Source organism: Hoplias malabaricus, chromosome 11 (genome assembly GCF_029633855.1).
Source record: "Hoplias malabaricus isolate fHopMal1 chromosome 11, fHopMal1.hap1, whole genome shotgun sequence".
In the NCBI taxonomy this organism is placed as follows: Eukaryota; Metazoa; Chordata; class Actinopteri; order Characiformes; family Erythrinidae; genus Hoplias; species Hoplias malabaricus.
This window is the reverse complement of record NC_089810.1, coordinates 30,983,875-30,999,047: the sequence shown is the minus strand read 5'-3', so window position 1 is coordinate 30,999,047 and position 15,173 is coordinate 30,983,875. Positions and strand designations below refer to the sequence as shown.

The window sequence follows — 15,173 nt, the reverse complement described above, 5'->3', positions numbered from 1 at the left end:
CGTTCAGCCGCATTGGTCTATGGACTTTCTATAAAATCCTCTGCATGATTCCTTGGGCAGACTTATCTTTAAGAGGAATTGTATTGACAGGACACAAACTGCAAGAATTGCCATATTATGTGCCACAGCCTAAATCTTTGTCCACACGTTTATTTCTGAGTGATTTCAATGAGCGCAATCTTATAAAACGTGAAAAGTAACATTGCGTTCTTTTCAAGACAGTAAATATTATGTCCTGCTATTTTGCATTATTCTTGAGAGCAGGTATTGATTTTTAGCTGAATTCAGCACTGACCAAATCATCTGAATTTTTGAATATGTCAATCCACTCTTGTCTCAGGGGAAACAGGATGAATTGAAATCTATTTTGGGCTACAAATTGTCTGTAGGAACCCTATTTGAATCTGTTTTTATGTAATGGAAAAAAAAGTTTTGGCTTGAAAATGTATACCTTGGAATCCCAAATCACTAATACCGGCATATCAATCTAAATCACACATCTTGGTGACCATAAACTAAACTTCAATCTGCACTTGGAGATGTACTGTAAAAAGAGAATGTAATCTGTTAATAAATGCACACATAGGATCCAAAATTTTGCTGTTAATCAAGTGCCAGTGGTGTAGTGGTATCATGCAAGATTCCCATTCTTGTAACCCGGGTTCGATTCCCGGCTGGCGCATCCAATGGGTTCCTTTTCATGACTTTGTAAAACAAGACAAAATGTATTGCCAAATGCTAAACACAGGTGTGAATATTATTGTGCTCTTTCAGGTGAGAAAGCAATATCTACAGCGAAAATTTTCTTTACTTCTGTGCTTTTATGTTCCCAGTGCCCTAATAATTACCACAATATCTCTGTACTGACTATTGTGTCGCCTCGTCTTGTTAGTGCTAACTGATATGTGACTAGAGGGAATACATTCACAAGTAAACCATCTTGTCTTAATCGAATTAAGTCCCAGCCATTAAAAATCGTTGGCTTTGGTTCCAAGATCTATATTCTGAATGAACTGCAAGAGACACAGCTGTCTTAAGTCAACGAAAGTTGTTATGAGGTAGGCGGAATTTTACACTCAGTAACAAGACAGTAAATATTATGTCCTGCTATTTTGCATTATTCTTGAGAGCAGGTATTGATTTTTAGCTGAATTCAGCACTGACCAAATCATCTGAATTTTTGAATATGTCAATCCACTCTTGTCTCAGGGGAAACAGGATGAATTGAAATCTATTTTGGGCTACAAATTGTCTGTAGGAACCCTATTTGAATCTGTTTTTATGTAATGGAAAAAAAAGTTTTGGCTTGAAAATGTATACCTTGGAATCTCAAATCACTAATACCGGCATATCAATCTAAATCACACATCTTGGTGACCATAAACTAAACTTCAATCTGCACTTGGAGATGTACTGTAAAAAGAGAATGTAATCTGTTAATAAATGCACACATAGGATCCAAAATTTTGCTGTTAATCAAGTGCCAGTGGTGTAGTGGTATCATGCAAGATTCCCATTCTTGTAACCCGGGTTCGATTCCCGGCTGGCGCATCCAATGGGTTCCTTTTCATGACTTTGTAAAACAAGACAAAATGTATTGCCAAATGCTAAACACAGGCGTGAATATTATTGTGCTCTTTCAGGTGAGAAAGCAATATCTACAGCGAAAATTTTCTTTACTTCTGTGCTTTTATGTTCCCAGTGCCCTAATGATTACCACAATATCTCTGTACTGACTATTGTGTCGCCTCGTCCTGTTAGTGCTAACTGATATGTGACTAGAGGGAATACATTCACAAGTAAACCATCTTGTCTTAATCGAATTAAGTCCCAGCCATTAAAAATCGTTGGCTTTGGTTCCAAGATCTATATTCTGAATGAACTGCAAGAGACACAGCTGTCTTAAGTCAACGAAAGTTGTTATGAGGTAGGCGGAATTTTACACTCAGTAACAAGACAGTAAATATTATGTCCTGCTATTTTGCATTATTCTTGAGAGCAGGTATTGATTTTTAGCTGAATTCAGCACTGACCAAATCATCTGAATTTTTGAATATGTCAATCCACTCTTGTCTCAGGGGAAACAGGATGAATTGAAATCTATTTTGGGCTACAAATTGTCTGTAGGAACCCTATTTGAATCTGTTTTTATGTAATGGAAAAAAAAGTTTTGGCTTGAAAATGTATACCTTGGAATCTCAAATCACTAATACCGGCATATCAATCTAAATCACACATCTTGGTGACCATAAACTAAACTTCAATCTGCACTTGGAGATGTACTGTAAAAAGAGAATGTAATCTGTTAATAAATGCACACATAGGATCCAAAATTTTGCTGTTAATCAAGTGCCAGTGGTGTAGTGGTATCATGCAAGATTCCCATTCTTGTAACCCGGGTTCGATTCCCGGCTGGCGCATCCAATGGGTTCCTTTTCATGACTTTGTAAAACAAGACAAAATGTATTGCCAAATGCTAAACACAGGCGTGAATATTATTGTGCTCTTTCAGGTGAGAAAGCAATATCTACAGCGAAAATTTTCTTTACTTCTGTGCTTTTATGTTCCCAGTGCCCTAATAATTACCACAATATCTCTGTACTGACTATTGTGTCGCCTCGTCCTGTTAGTGCTAACTGATATGTGACTAGAGGGAATACATTCACAAGTAAACCATCTTGTCTTAATCGAATTAAGTCCCAGCCATTAAAAATCGTTGGCTTTGGTTCCAAGATCTATATTCTGAATGAACTGCAAGAGACACAGCTGTCTTAAGTCAACGAAAGTTGTTATGAGGTAGGCGGAATTTTACACTCAGTAACAACAGCCATAGAGCTCAGCTCACCAGACAGATTAAGCTCATCGCCTGCCTCTTGCAACCTCTACTCTCTTGTCCTCAACTTTATTTTTTAGTGAATTTCAAAGTGCACAACATTGTGAGGAAGGAAATGGCATAGCCAAGTCCTCGTGAAAGCCAAAGGACATGAGTAAACAGATGCATGAGCACATATAAAGCTTGTTACAACTTTATCAATTAGTGCAGAGGCCCAGTGGCCTAATGGATAAGGCATCAGCCTTCGGAGCTGAGGATTGTGGGGTCGAGTCCCATCTGGGTCAACTTATAAATTAGATGGAAAAAGCATATCATGGCGTTCAGCCGCATTGGTCTATGGACTTTCTATAAAATCCTCTGCATGATTCCTTGGGCAGACTTATCTTTAAGAGGAATTGTATTGACAGGACACAAACTGCAAGAATTGCCATATTATGTGCCACAGCCTAAATCTTTGTCCACACGTTTATTTCTGAGTGATTTCAATGAGCGCAATCTTATAAAACGTGAAAAGTAACATTGCGTTCTTTTCAAGACAGTAAATATTATGTCCTGCTATTTTGCATTATTCTTGAGAGCAGGTATTGATTTTTAGCTGAATTCAGCACTGACCAAATCATCTGAATTTTTGAATATGTCAATCCACTCTTGTCTCAGGGGAAACAGGATGAATTGAAATCTATTTTGGGCTACAAATTGTCTGTAGGAACCCTATTTGAATCTGTTTTTATGTAATGGAAAAAAAAGTTTTGGCTTGAAAATGTATACCTTGGAATCTCAAATCACTAATACCGGCATATCAATCCAAATCACACATCTTGGTGACCATAAACTAAACTTCAATCTGCACTTGGAGATGTACTGTAAAAAGAGAATGTAATCTGTTAATAAATGCACACATAGCATCCAAAATTTTGCTGTTAATCAAGTGCCAGTGGTGTAGTGGTATCATGCAAGATTCCCATTCTTGTAACCTGGGTTCGATTCCCGGCTGGCGCATCCAATGGGTTCCTTTTCATGACTTTGTAAAACAAGACAAAATGTATTGCCAAATGCTAAACACAGGCGTGAATATTATTGTGCTCTTTCAGGTGAGAAAGCAATATCTACAGCGAAAATTTTCTTTACTTCTGTGCTTTTATGTTCCCAGTGCCCTAATGATTACCACAATATCTCTGTACTGACTATTGTGTCGCCTCGTCCTGTTAGTGCTAACTGATATGTGACTAGAGGGAATACATTCACAAGTAAACCATCTTGTCTTAATCGAATTAAGTCCCAGCCATTAAAAATCGTTGGCTTTGGTTCCAAGATCTATATTCTGAATGAACTGCAAGAGACACAGCTGTCTTAAGTCAACGAAAGTTGTTATGAGGTAGGCGGAATTTTACACTCAGTAACAACAGCCATAGAGCTCAGCTCACCAGACAGATTAAGCTCATCGCCTGCCTCTTGCAACCTCTACTCTCTTGTCCTCAACTTTATTTTTTAGTGAATTTCAAAGTGCACAACATTGTGAGGAAGGAAATGGCATAGCCAAGTCCTCGTGAAAGCCAAAGGACATGAGTAAACAGATGCATGAGCACATATAAAGCTTGTTACAACTTTATCAATTACTGCAGAGGCCCAGTGGCCTAATGGATAAGGCATCAGCCTTCGGAGCTGAGGATTGTGGGTTCGAGTCCCATCTGGGTCAACTTATAAATTAGATGGAAAAATCTTATCATGCCTAATGGCGTTCAGCCGCATTGGTCTATGGACTTTCTATAAAATCCTCTGCATGATTCCTTGGGCAGACTTATCTTTAAGAGGAATTGTATTGACAGGACACAAACTGCAAGAATTGCCATATTATGTGCCACAGCCTAAATCTTTGTCCACACGTTTATTTCTGAGTGATTTCAATGAGCGCAATCTTATAAAACGTGAAAAGTAACATTGCGTTCTTTTCAAGACAGTAAATATTATGTCCTGCTATTTTGCATTATTCTTGAGAGCAGGTATTGATTTTTAGCTGAATTCAGCACTGACCAAATCATCTGAATTTTTGAATATGTCAATCCACTCTTGTCTCAGGGGAAACAGGATGAATTGAAATCTATTTTGGGCTACAAATTGTCTGTAGGAACCCTATTTGAATCTGTTTTTATGTAATGGAAAAAAAAGTTTTGGCTTGAAAATGTATACCTTGGAATCTCAAATCACTAATACCGGCATATCAATCTAAATCACACATCTTGGTGACCATAAACTAAACTTCAATCTGCACTTGGAGATGTACTGTAAAAAGAGAATGTAATCTGTTAATAAATGCACACATAGGATCCAAAATTTTGCTCTTAATCAAGTGCCAGTGGTGTAGTGGTATCATGCAAGATTCCCATTCTTGTAACCCGGGTTCGATTCCCGGCTGGCGCATCCAATGGGTTCCTTTTCATGACTTTGTAAAACAAGATAAAATTTATTGCCAAATGCTAAACACAGGTGTGAATATTATTGTGCTCTTTCAGGTGAGAAAGCAATATCTACAGCGAAAATTTTCTTTACTTCTGTGCTTTTATGTTCCCAGTGCCCTAATAATTACCACAATATCTCTGTACTGACTATTGTGTCGCCTCGTCCTGTTAGTGCTAACTGATATGTGACTAGAGGGAATACATTCACAAGTAAACCATCTTGTCTTAATCGAATTAAGTCCCAGCCATTAAAAATCGTTGGCTTTGGTTCCAAGATCTATATTCTGAATGAACTGCAAGAGACACAGCTGTCTTAAGTCAACGAAAGTTGTTATGAGGTAGGCGGAATTTTACACTCAGTAACAAGACAGTAAATATTATGTCCTGCTATTTTGCATTATTCTTGAGAGCAGGTATTGATTTTTAGCTGAATTCAGCACTGACCAAATCATCTGAATTTTTGAATATGTCAATCCACTCTTGTCTCAGGGGAAACAGGATGAATTGAAATCTATTTTGGGCTACAAATTGTCTGTAGGAACCCTATTTGAATCTGTTTTTATGTAATGGAAAAAAAAGTTTTGGCTTGAAAATGTATACCTTGGAATCTCAAATCACTAATACCGGCATATCAATCTAAATCACACATCTTGGTGACCATAAACTAAACTTCAATCTGCACTTGGAGATGTACTGTAAAAAGAGAATGTAATCTGTTAATAAATGCACACATAGGATCCAAAATTTTGCAGTTAATCAAGTGCCAGTGGTGTAGTGGTATCATGCAAGATTCCCATTCTTGTAACCTGGGTTCGATTCCCGGCTGGCGCATCCAATGGGTTCCTTTTCATGACTTTGTAAAACAAGACAAAATGTATTGCCAAATGCTAAACACAGGCGTGAATATTATTGTGCTCTTTCAGGTGAGAAAGCAATATCTACAGCGAAAATTTTCTTTACTTCTGTGCTTTTATGTTCCCAGTGCCCTAATGATTACCACAATATCTCTGTACTGACTATTGTGTCGCCTCGTCCTGTTAGTGCTAACTGATATGTGACTAGAGGGAATACATTCACAAGTAAACCATCTTGTCTTAATCGAATTAAGTCCCAGCCATTAAAAATCGTTGGCTTTGGTTCCAAGATCTATATTCTGAATGAACTGCAAGAGACACAGCTGTCTTAAGTCAACGAAAGTTGTTATGAGGTAGGCGGAATTTTACACTCAGTAACAACAGCCATAGAGCTCAGCTCACCAGACAGATTAAGCTCATCGCCTGCCTCTTGCAACCTCTACTCTCTTGTCCTCAACTTTATTTTTTAGTGAATTTCAAAGTGCACAACATTGTGAGGAAGGAAATGGCATAGCCAAGTCCTCGTGAAAGCCAAAGGACATGAGTAAACAGATGCATGAGCACATATAAAGCTTGTTACAACTTTATCAATTAGTGCAGAGGCCCAGTGGCCTAATGGATAAGGCATCAGCCTTCGGAGCTGAGGATTGTGGGTTCGAGTCCCATCTGGGTCAACTTATAAATTAGATGGAAAAAGCTTATCATGCCTAATGGCGTTCAGCCGCATTGGTCTATGGACTTTCTATAAAATCCTCTGCATGATTCCTTGGGCAGACTTATCTTTAAGAGGAATTGTATTGACAGGACACAAACTGCAAGAATTGCCATATTATGTGCCACAGCCTAAATCTTTGTCCACACGTTTATTTCTGAGTGATTTCAATGAGCGCAATCTTATAAAACGTGAAAAGTAACATTGCGTTCTTTTCAAGACAGTAAATATTATGTCCTGCTATTTTGCATTATTCTTGAGAGCAGGTATTGATTTTTAGCTGAATTCAGCACTGACCAAATCATCTGAATTTTTGAATATGTCAATCCACTCTTGTCTCAGGGGAAACAGGATGAATTGAAATCTATTTTGGGCTACAAATTGTCTGTAGGAACCCTATTTGAATCTGTTTTTATGTAATGGAAAAAAAAGTTTTGGCTTGAAAATGTATACCTTGGAATCTCAAATCACTAATACCGGCATATCAATCTAAATCACACATCTTGGTGACCATAAACTAAACTTCAATCTGCACTTGGAGATGTACTGTAAAAAGAGAATGTAATCTGTTAATAAATGCACACATAGGATCCAAAATTTTGCTGTTAATCAAGTGCCAGTGGTGTAGTGGTATCATGCAAGATTCCCATTCTTGTAACCCGGGTTCGATTCCCGGCTGGCGCATCTAATGGGTTCCTTTTCATGACTTTGTAAAACAAGACAAAATGTATTGCCAAATGCTAAACACAGGCGTGAATATTATTGTGCTCTTTCAGGTGAGAAAGCAATATCTACAGCGAAAATTTTCTTTACTTCTGTGCTTTTATGTTCCCAGTGCCCTAATGATTACCACAATATCTCTGTACTGACTATTGTGTCGCCTCGTCCTGTTAGTGCTAACTGATATGTGACTAGAGGGAATACATTCACAAGTAAACCATCTTGTCTTAATCGAATTAAGTCCCAGCCATTAAAAATCGTTGGCTTTGGTTCCAAGATCTATATTCTGAATGAACTGCAAGAGACACAGCTGTCTTAAGTCAACGAAAGTTGTTATGAGGTAGGCGGAATTTTACACTCAGTAACAACAGCCATAGAGCTCAGCTCACCAGACAGATTAAGCTCATCGCCTGCCTCTTGCAACCTCTACTCTCTTGTCCTCAACTTTATTTTTTAGTGAATTTCAAAGTGCACAACATTGTGAGGAAGGAAATGGCATAGCCAAGTCCTCGTGAAAGCCAAAGGACATGAGTAAACAGATGCATGAGCACATATAAAGCTTGTTACAACTTTATCAATTAGTGCAGAGGCCCAGTGGCCTAATGGATAAGGCATCAGCCTTCGGAGCTGAGGATTGTGGGTTCGAGTCCCATCTGGGTCAACTTATAAATTAGATGGAAAAAGCATATCATGGCGTTCAGCCGCATTGGTCTATGGACTTTCTATAAAATCCTCTGCATGATTCCTTGGGCAGACTTATCTTTAAGAGGAATTGTATTGACAGGACACAAACTGCAAGAATTGCCATATTATGTGCCACAGCCTAAATCTTTGTCCACACGTTTATTTCTGAGTGATTTCAATGAGCGCAATCTTATAAAACGTGAAAAGTAACATTGCGTTCTTTTCAAGACAGTAAATATTATGTCCTGCTATTTTGCATTATTCTTGAGAGCAGGTATTGATTTTTAGCTGAATTCAGCACTGACCAAATCATCTGAATTTTTGAATATGTCAATCCACTCTTGTCTCAGGGGAAACAGGATGAATTGAAATCTATTTTGGGCTACAAATTGTCTGTAGGAACCCTATTTGAATCTGTTTTTATGTAATGGAAAAAAAAGTTTTGGCTTGAAAATGTATACCTTGGAATCTCAAATCACTAATACCGGCATATCAATCTAAATCACACATCTTGGTGACCATAAACTAAACTTCAATCTGCACTTGGAGATGTACTGTAAAAAGAGAATGTAATCTGTTAATAAATGCACACATAGGATCCAAAATTTTGCTGTTAATCAAGTGCCAGTGGTGTAGTGGTATCATGCAAGATTCCCATTCTTGTAACCCGGGTTCGATTCCCGGCTGGCGCATCCAATGGGTTCCTTTTCATGACTTTGTAAAACAAGACAAAATGTATTGCCAAATGCTAAACACAGGTGTGAATATTATTGTGCTCTTTCAGGTGAGAAAGCAATATCTACAGCGAAAATTTTCTTTACTTCTGTGCTTTTATGTTCCCAGTGCCCTAATAATTACCACAATATCTCTGTACTGACTATTGTGTCGCCTCGTCCTGTTAGTGCTAACTGATATGTGACTAGAGGGAATACATTCACAAGTAAACCATCTTGTCTTAATCGAATTAAGTCCCAGCCATTAAAAATCGTTGGCTTTGGTTCCAAGATCTATATTCTGAATGAACTGCAAGAGACACAGCTGTCTTAAGTCAACGAAAGTTGTTATGAGGTAGGCGGAATTTTACACTCAGTAACAAGACAGTAAATATTATGTCCTGCTATTTTGCATTATTCTTGAGAGCAGGTATTGATTTTTAGCTGAATTCAGCACTGACCAAATCATCTGAATTTTTGAATATGTCAATCCACTCTTGTCTCAGGGGAAACAGGATGAATTGAAATCTATTTTGGGCTACAAATTGTCTGTAGGAACCCTATTTGAATCTGTTTTTATGTAATGGAAAAAAAAGTTTTGGCTTGAAAATGTATACCTTGGAATCTCAAATCACTAATACCGGCATATCAATCTAAATCACACATCTTGGTGACCATAAACTAAACTTCAATCTGCACTTGGAGATGTACTGTAAAAAGAGAATGTAATCTGTTAATAAATGCACACATAGGATCCAAAATTTTGCTCTTAATCAAGTGCCAGTGGTGTAGTGGTATCATGCAAGATTCCCATTCTTGTAACCCGGGTTCGATTCCCGGCTGGCGCATCCAATGGGTTCCTTTTCATGACTTTGTAAAACAAGACAAAATGTATTGCCAAATGCTAAACACAGGTGTGAATATTATTGTGCTCTTTCAGGTGAGAAAGCAATATCTACAGCGAAAATTTTCTTTACTTCTGTGCTTTTATGTTCCCAGTGCCCTAATAATTACCACAATATCTCTGTACTGACTATTGTGTCGCCTCGTCCTGTTAGTGCTAACTGATATGTGACTAGAGGGAATACATTCACAAGTAAACCATCTTGTCTTAATCGAATTAAGTCCCAGCCATTAAAAATCGTTGGCTTTGGTTCCAAGATCTATATTCTGAATGAACTGCAAGAGACACAGCTGTCTTAAGTCAACGAAAGTTGTTATGAGGTAGGCGGAATTTTACACTCAGTAACAAGACAGTAAATATTATGTCCTGCTATTTTGCATTATTCTTGAGAGCAGGTATTGATTTTTAGCTGAATTCAGCACTGACCAAATCATCTGAATTTTTGAATATGTCAATCCACTCTTGTCTCAGGGGAAACAGGATGAATTGAAATCTATTTTGGGCTACAAATTGTCTGTAGGAACCCTATTTGAATCTGTTTTTATGTAATGGAAAAAAAAGTTTTGGCTTGAAAATGTATACCTTGGAATCTCAAATCACTAATACCGGCATATCAATCTAAATCACACATCTTGGTGACCATAAACTAAACTTCAATCTGCACTTGGAGATGTACTGTAAAAAGAGAATGTAATCTGTTAATAAATGCACACATAGGATCCAAAATTTTGCAGTTAATCAAGTGCCAGTGGTGTAGTGGTATCATGCAAGATTCCCATTCTTGTAACCTGGGTTCGATTCCCGGCTGGCGCATCCAATGGGTTCCTTTTCATGACTTTGTAAAACAAGACAAAATGTATTGCCAAATGCTAAACACAGGCGTGAATATTATTGTGCTCTTTCAGGTGAGAAAGCAATATCTACAGCGAAAATTTTCTTTACTTCTGTGCTTTTATGTTCCCAGTGCCCTAATGATTACCACAATATCTCTGTACTGACTATTGTGTCGCCTCGTCCTGTTAGTGCTAACTGATATGTGACTAGAGGGAATACATTCACAAGTAAACCATCTTGTCTTAATCGAATTAAGTCCCAGCCATTAAAAATCGTTGGCTTTGGTTCCAAGATCTATATTCTGAATGAACTGCAAGAGACACAGCTGTCTTAAGTCAACGAAAGTTGTTATGAGGTAGGCGGAATTTTACACTCAGTAACAACAGCCATAGAGCTCAGCTCACCAGACAGATTAAGCTCATCGCCTGCCTCTTGCAACCTCTACTCTCTTGTCCTCAACTTTATTTTTTAGTGAATTTCAAAGTGCACAACATTGTGAGGAAGGAAATGGCATAGCCAAGTCCTCGTGAAAGCCAAAGGACATGAGTAAACAGATGCATGAGCACATATAAAGCTTGTTACAACTTTATCAATTAGTGCAGAGGCCCAGTGGCCTAATGGATAAGGCATCAGCCTTCGGAGCTGAGGATTGTGGGTTCGAGTCCCATCTGGGTCAACTTATAAATTAGATGGAAAAAGCATATCATGGCGTTCAGCCGCATTGGTCTATGGACTTTCTATAAAATCCTCTGCATGATTCCTTGGGCAGACTTATCTTTAAGAGGAATTGTATTGACAGGACACAAACTGCAAGAATTGCCATATTATGTGCCACAGCCTAAATCTTTGTCCACACGTTTATTTCTGAGTGATTTCAATGAGCGCAATCTTATAAAACGTGAAAAGTAACATTGCGTTCTTTTCAAGACAGTAAATATTATGTCCTGCTATTTTGCATTATTCTTGAGAGCAGGTATTGATTTTTAGCTGAATTCAGCACTGACCAAATCATCTGAATTTTTGAATATGTCAATCCACTCTTGTCTCAGGGGAAACAGGATGAATTGAAATCTATTTTGGGCTACAAATTGTCTGTAGGAACCCTATTTGAATCTGTTTTTATGTAATGGAAAAAAAAGTTTTGGCTTGAAAATGTATACCTTGGAATCTCAAATCACTAATACCGGCATATCAATCTAAATCACACATCTTGGTGACCATAAACTAAACTTCAATCTGCACTTGGAGATGTACTGTAAAAAGAGAATGTAATCTGTTAATAAATGCACACATAGGATCCAAAATTTTGCTGTTAATCAAGTGCCAGTGGTGTAGTGGTATCATGCAAGATTCCCATTCTTGTAACCCGGGTTCGATTCCCGGCTGGCGCATCCAATGGGTTCCTTTTCATGACTTTGTAAAACAAGACAAAATGTATTGCCAAATGCTAAACACAGGTGTGAATATTATTGTGCTCTTTCAGGTGAGAAAGCAATATCTACAGCGAAAATTTTCTTTACTTCTGTGCTTTTATGTTCCCAGTGCCCTAATAATTACCACAATATCTCTGTACTGACTATTGTGTCGCCTCGTCCTGTTAGTGCTAACTGATATGTGACTAGAGGGAATACATTCACAAGTAAACCATCTTGTCTTAATCGAATTAAGTCCCAGCCATTAAAAATCGTTGGCTTTGGTTCCAAGATCTATATTCTGAATGAACTGCAAGAGACACAGCTGTCTTAAGTCAACGAAAGTTGTTATGAGGTAGGCGGAATTTTACACTCAGTAACAAGACAGTAAATATTATGTCCTGCTATTTTGCATTATTCTTGAGAGCAGGTATTGATTTTTAGCTGAATTCAGCACTGACCAAATCATCTGAATTTTTGAATATGTCAATCCACTCTTGTCTCAGGGGAAACAGGATGAATTGAAATCTATTTTGGGCTACAAATTGTCTGTAGGAACCCTATTTGAATCTGTTTTTATGTAATGGAAAAAAAAGTTTTGGCTTGAAAATGTATACCTTGGAATCTCAAATCACTAATACCGGCATATCAATCTAAATCACACATCTTGGTGACCATAAACTAAACTTCAATCTGCACTTGGAGATGTACTGTAAAAAGAGAATGTAATCTGTTAATAAATGCACACATAGGATCCAAAATTTTGCTCTTAATCAAGTGCCAGTGGTGTAGTGGTATCATGCAAGATTCCCATTCTTGTAACCCGGGTTCGATTCCCGGCTGGCGCATCCAATGGGTTCCTTTTCATGACTTTGTAAAACAAGACAAAATGTATTGCCAAATGCTAAACACAGGTGTGAATATTATTGTGCTCTTTCAGGTGAGAAAGCAATATCTACAGCGAAAATTTTCTTTACTTCTGTGCTTTTATGTTCCCAGTGCCCTAATAATTACCACAATATCTCTGTACTGACTATTGTGTCGCCTCGTCCTGTTAGTGCTAACTGATATGTGACTAGAGGGAATACATTCACAAGTAAACCATCTTGTCTTAATCGAATTAAGTCCCAGCCATTAAAAATCGTTGGCTTTGGTTCCAAGATCTATATTCTGAATGAACTGCAAGAGACACAGCTGTCTTAAGTCAACGAAAGTTGTTATGAGGTAGGCGGAATTTTACACTCAGTAACAAGACAGTAAATATTATGTCCTGCTATTTTGCATTATTCTTGAGAGCAGGTATTGATTTTTAGCTGAATTCAGCACTGACCAAATCATCTGAATTTTTGAATATGTCAATCCACTCTTGTCTCAGGGGAAACAGGATGAATTGAAATCTATTTTGGGCTACAAATTGTCTGTAGGAACCCTATTTGAATCTGTTTTTATGTAATGGAAAAAAAAGTTTTGGCTTGAAAATGTATACCTTGGAATCTCAAATCACTAATACCGGCATATCAATCTAAATCACACATCTTGGTGACCATAAACTAAACTTCAATCTGCACTTGGAGATGTACTGTAAAAAGAGAATGTAATCTGTTAATAAATGCACACATAGGATCCAAAATTTTGCAGTTAATCAAGTGCCAGTGGTGTAGTGGTATCATGCAAGATTCCCATTCTTGTAACCTGGGTTCGATTCCCGGCTGGCGCATCCAATGGGTTCCTTTTCATGACTTTGTAAAACAAGACAAAATGTATTGCCAAATGCTAAACACAGGCGTGAATATTATTGTGCTCTTTCAGGTGAGAAAGCAATATCTACAGCGAAAATTTTCTTTACTTCTGTGCTTTTATGTTCCCAGTGCCCTAATGATTACCACAATATCTCTGTACTGACTATTGTGTCGCCTCGTCCTGTTAGTGCTAACTGATATGTGACTAGAGGGAATACATTCACAAGTAAACCATCTTGTCTTAATCGAATTAAGTCCCAGCCATTAAAAATCGTTGGCTTTGGTTCCAAGATCTATATTCTGAATGAACTGCAAGAGACACAGCTGTCTTAAGTCAACGAAAGTTGTTATGAGGTAGGCGGAATTTTACACTCAGTAACAACAGCCATAGAGCTCAGCTCACCAGACAGATTAAGCTCATCGCCTGCCTCTTGCAACCTCTACTCTCTTGTCCTCAACTTTATTTTTTAGTGAATTTCAAAGTGCACAACATTGTGAGGAAGGAAATGGCATAGCCAAGTCCTCGTGAAAGCCAAAGGACATGAGTAAACAGATGCATGAGCACATATAAAGCTTGTTACAACTTTATCAATTAGTGCAGAGGCCCAGTGGCCTAATGGATAAGGCATCAGCCTTCGGAGCTGAGGATTGTGGGTTCGAGTCCCATCTGGGTCAACTTATAAATTAGATGGAAAAAGCTTATCATGCCTAATGGCGTTCAGCCGCATTGGTCTATGGACTTTCTATAAAATCCTCTGCATGATTCCTTGGGCAGACTTATCTTTAAGAGGAATTGTATTGACAGGACACAAACTGCAAGAATTGCCATATTATGTGCCACAGCCTAAATCTTTGTCCACACGTTTATTTCTGAGTGATTTCAATGAGCGCAATCTTATAAAACGTGAAAAGTAACATTGCGTTCTTTTCAAGACAGTAAATATTATGTCCTGCTATTTTGCATTATTCTTGAGAGCAGGTATTGATTTTTAGCTGAATTCAGCACTGACCAAATCATCTGAATTTTTGAATATGTCAATCCACTCTTGTCTCAGGGGAAACAGGATGAATTGAAATCTATTTTGGGCTACAAATTGTCTGTAGGAACCCTATTTGAATCTGTTTTTATGTAATGGAAAAAAAAGTTTTGGCTTGAAAATGTATACCTTGGAATCTCAAATCACTAATACCGGCATATCAATCTAAATCACACATCTTGGTGACCATAAACTAAACTTCAATCTGCACTTGGAGATGTACTGTAAAAAGAGAATGTAATCTGTTAATAAATGCACACATAGGATCCAAAATT

At 37.8% G+C, this 15,173-nt stretch overlaps 19 non-coding genes across 19 annotated transcripts; all 19 read left to right on the top strand.

Annotated features, from left to right (window-relative positions):
• Nucleotides 1-611: 611 nt before the first annotated feature.
• Nucleotides 612-682, top strand: trnag-ccc (transfer RNA glycine (anticodon CCC)). The gene has a single exon. It is a non-coding gene; the product is annotated as a tRNA-Gly (tRNA).
• A 798-nt stretch (nucleotides 683-1,480) lies between these two features.
• trnag-ccc (transfer RNA glycine (anticodon CCC)) lies at nucleotides 1,481-1,551 on the top strand. Its single transcript has one exon. It is a non-coding gene; the product is annotated as a tRNA-Gly (tRNA).
• A 798-nt stretch (nucleotides 1,552-2,349) lies between these two features.
• Nucleotides 2,350-2,420, top strand: trnag-ccc (transfer RNA glycine (anticodon CCC)). The gene has a single exon. It is a non-coding gene; the product is annotated as a tRNA-Gly (tRNA).
• Nucleotides 2,421-3,044: 624 nt separating this feature from the next.
• On the top strand, nucleotides 3,045-3,117 carry trnar-ucg (transfer RNA arginine (anticodon UCG)). The gene has a single exon. It is a non-coding gene; the product is annotated as a tRNA-Arg (tRNA).
• A 644-nt stretch (nucleotides 3,118-3,761) lies between these two features.
• trnag-ccc (transfer RNA glycine (anticodon CCC)) lies at nucleotides 3,762-3,832 on the top strand. The gene has a single exon. It is a non-coding gene; the product is annotated as a tRNA-Gly (tRNA).
• Nucleotides 3,833-4,456: 624 nt separating this feature from the next.
• Nucleotides 4,457-4,529, top strand: trnar-ucg (transfer RNA arginine (anticodon UCG)). The gene has a single exon. It is a non-coding gene; the product is annotated as a tRNA-Arg (tRNA).
• A 651-nt stretch (nucleotides 4,530-5,180) lies between these two features.
• Nucleotides 5,181-5,251, top strand: trnag-ccc (transfer RNA glycine (anticodon CCC)). Its single transcript has one exon. It is a non-coding gene; the product is annotated as a tRNA-Gly (tRNA).
• Nucleotides 5,252-6,049: 798 nt separating this feature from the next.
• trnag-ccc (transfer RNA glycine (anticodon CCC)) lies at nucleotides 6,050-6,120 on the top strand. Its single transcript has one exon. It is a non-coding gene; the product is annotated as a tRNA-Gly (tRNA).
• A 624-nt stretch (nucleotides 6,121-6,744) lies between these two features.
• Nucleotides 6,745-6,817, top strand: trnar-ucg (transfer RNA arginine (anticodon UCG)). The gene has a single exon. It is a non-coding gene; the product is annotated as a tRNA-Arg (tRNA).
• Nucleotides 6,818-7,468: 651 nt separating this feature from the next.
• trnag-ccc (transfer RNA glycine (anticodon CCC)) lies at nucleotides 7,469-7,539 on the top strand. Its single transcript has one exon. It is a non-coding gene; the product is annotated as a tRNA-Gly (tRNA).
• Nucleotides 7,540-8,163: 624 nt separating this feature from the next.
• On the top strand, nucleotides 8,164-8,236 carry trnar-ucg (transfer RNA arginine (anticodon UCG)). The gene has a single exon. It is a non-coding gene; the product is annotated as a tRNA-Arg (tRNA).
• Nucleotides 8,237-8,880: 644 nt separating this feature from the next.
• Nucleotides 8,881-8,951, top strand: trnag-ccc (transfer RNA glycine (anticodon CCC)). The gene has a single exon. It is a non-coding gene; the product is annotated as a tRNA-Gly (tRNA).
• Nucleotides 8,952-9,749: 798 nt separating this feature from the next.
• On the top strand, nucleotides 9,750-9,820 carry trnag-ccc (transfer RNA glycine (anticodon CCC)). Its single transcript has one exon. It is a non-coding gene; the product is annotated as a tRNA-Gly (tRNA).
• Nucleotides 9,821-10,618: 798 nt separating this feature from the next.
• On the top strand, nucleotides 10,619-10,689 carry trnag-ccc (transfer RNA glycine (anticodon CCC)). The gene has a single exon. It is a non-coding gene; the product is annotated as a tRNA-Gly (tRNA).
• A 624-nt stretch (nucleotides 10,690-11,313) lies between these two features.
• trnar-ucg (transfer RNA arginine (anticodon UCG)) lies at nucleotides 11,314-11,386 on the top strand. The gene has a single exon. It is a non-coding gene; the product is annotated as a tRNA-Arg (tRNA).
• Nucleotides 11,387-12,030: 644 nt separating this feature from the next.
• trnag-ccc (transfer RNA glycine (anticodon CCC)) lies at nucleotides 12,031-12,101 on the top strand. Its single transcript has one exon. It is a non-coding gene; the product is annotated as a tRNA-Gly (tRNA).
• A 798-nt stretch (nucleotides 12,102-12,899) lies between these two features.
• On the top strand, nucleotides 12,900-12,970 carry trnag-ccc (transfer RNA glycine (anticodon CCC)). Its single transcript has one exon. It is a non-coding gene; the product is annotated as a tRNA-Gly (tRNA).
• Nucleotides 12,971-13,768: 798 nt separating this feature from the next.
• Nucleotides 13,769-13,839, top strand: trnag-ccc (transfer RNA glycine (anticodon CCC)). The gene has a single exon. It is a non-coding gene; the product is annotated as a tRNA-Gly (tRNA).
• A 624-nt stretch (nucleotides 13,840-14,463) lies between these two features.
• On the top strand, nucleotides 14,464-14,536 carry trnar-ucg (transfer RNA arginine (anticodon UCG)). The gene has a single exon. It is a non-coding gene; the product is annotated as a tRNA-Arg (tRNA).
• The last annotated feature ends 637 nt before the right edge of the window (nucleotides 14,537-15,173 follow it).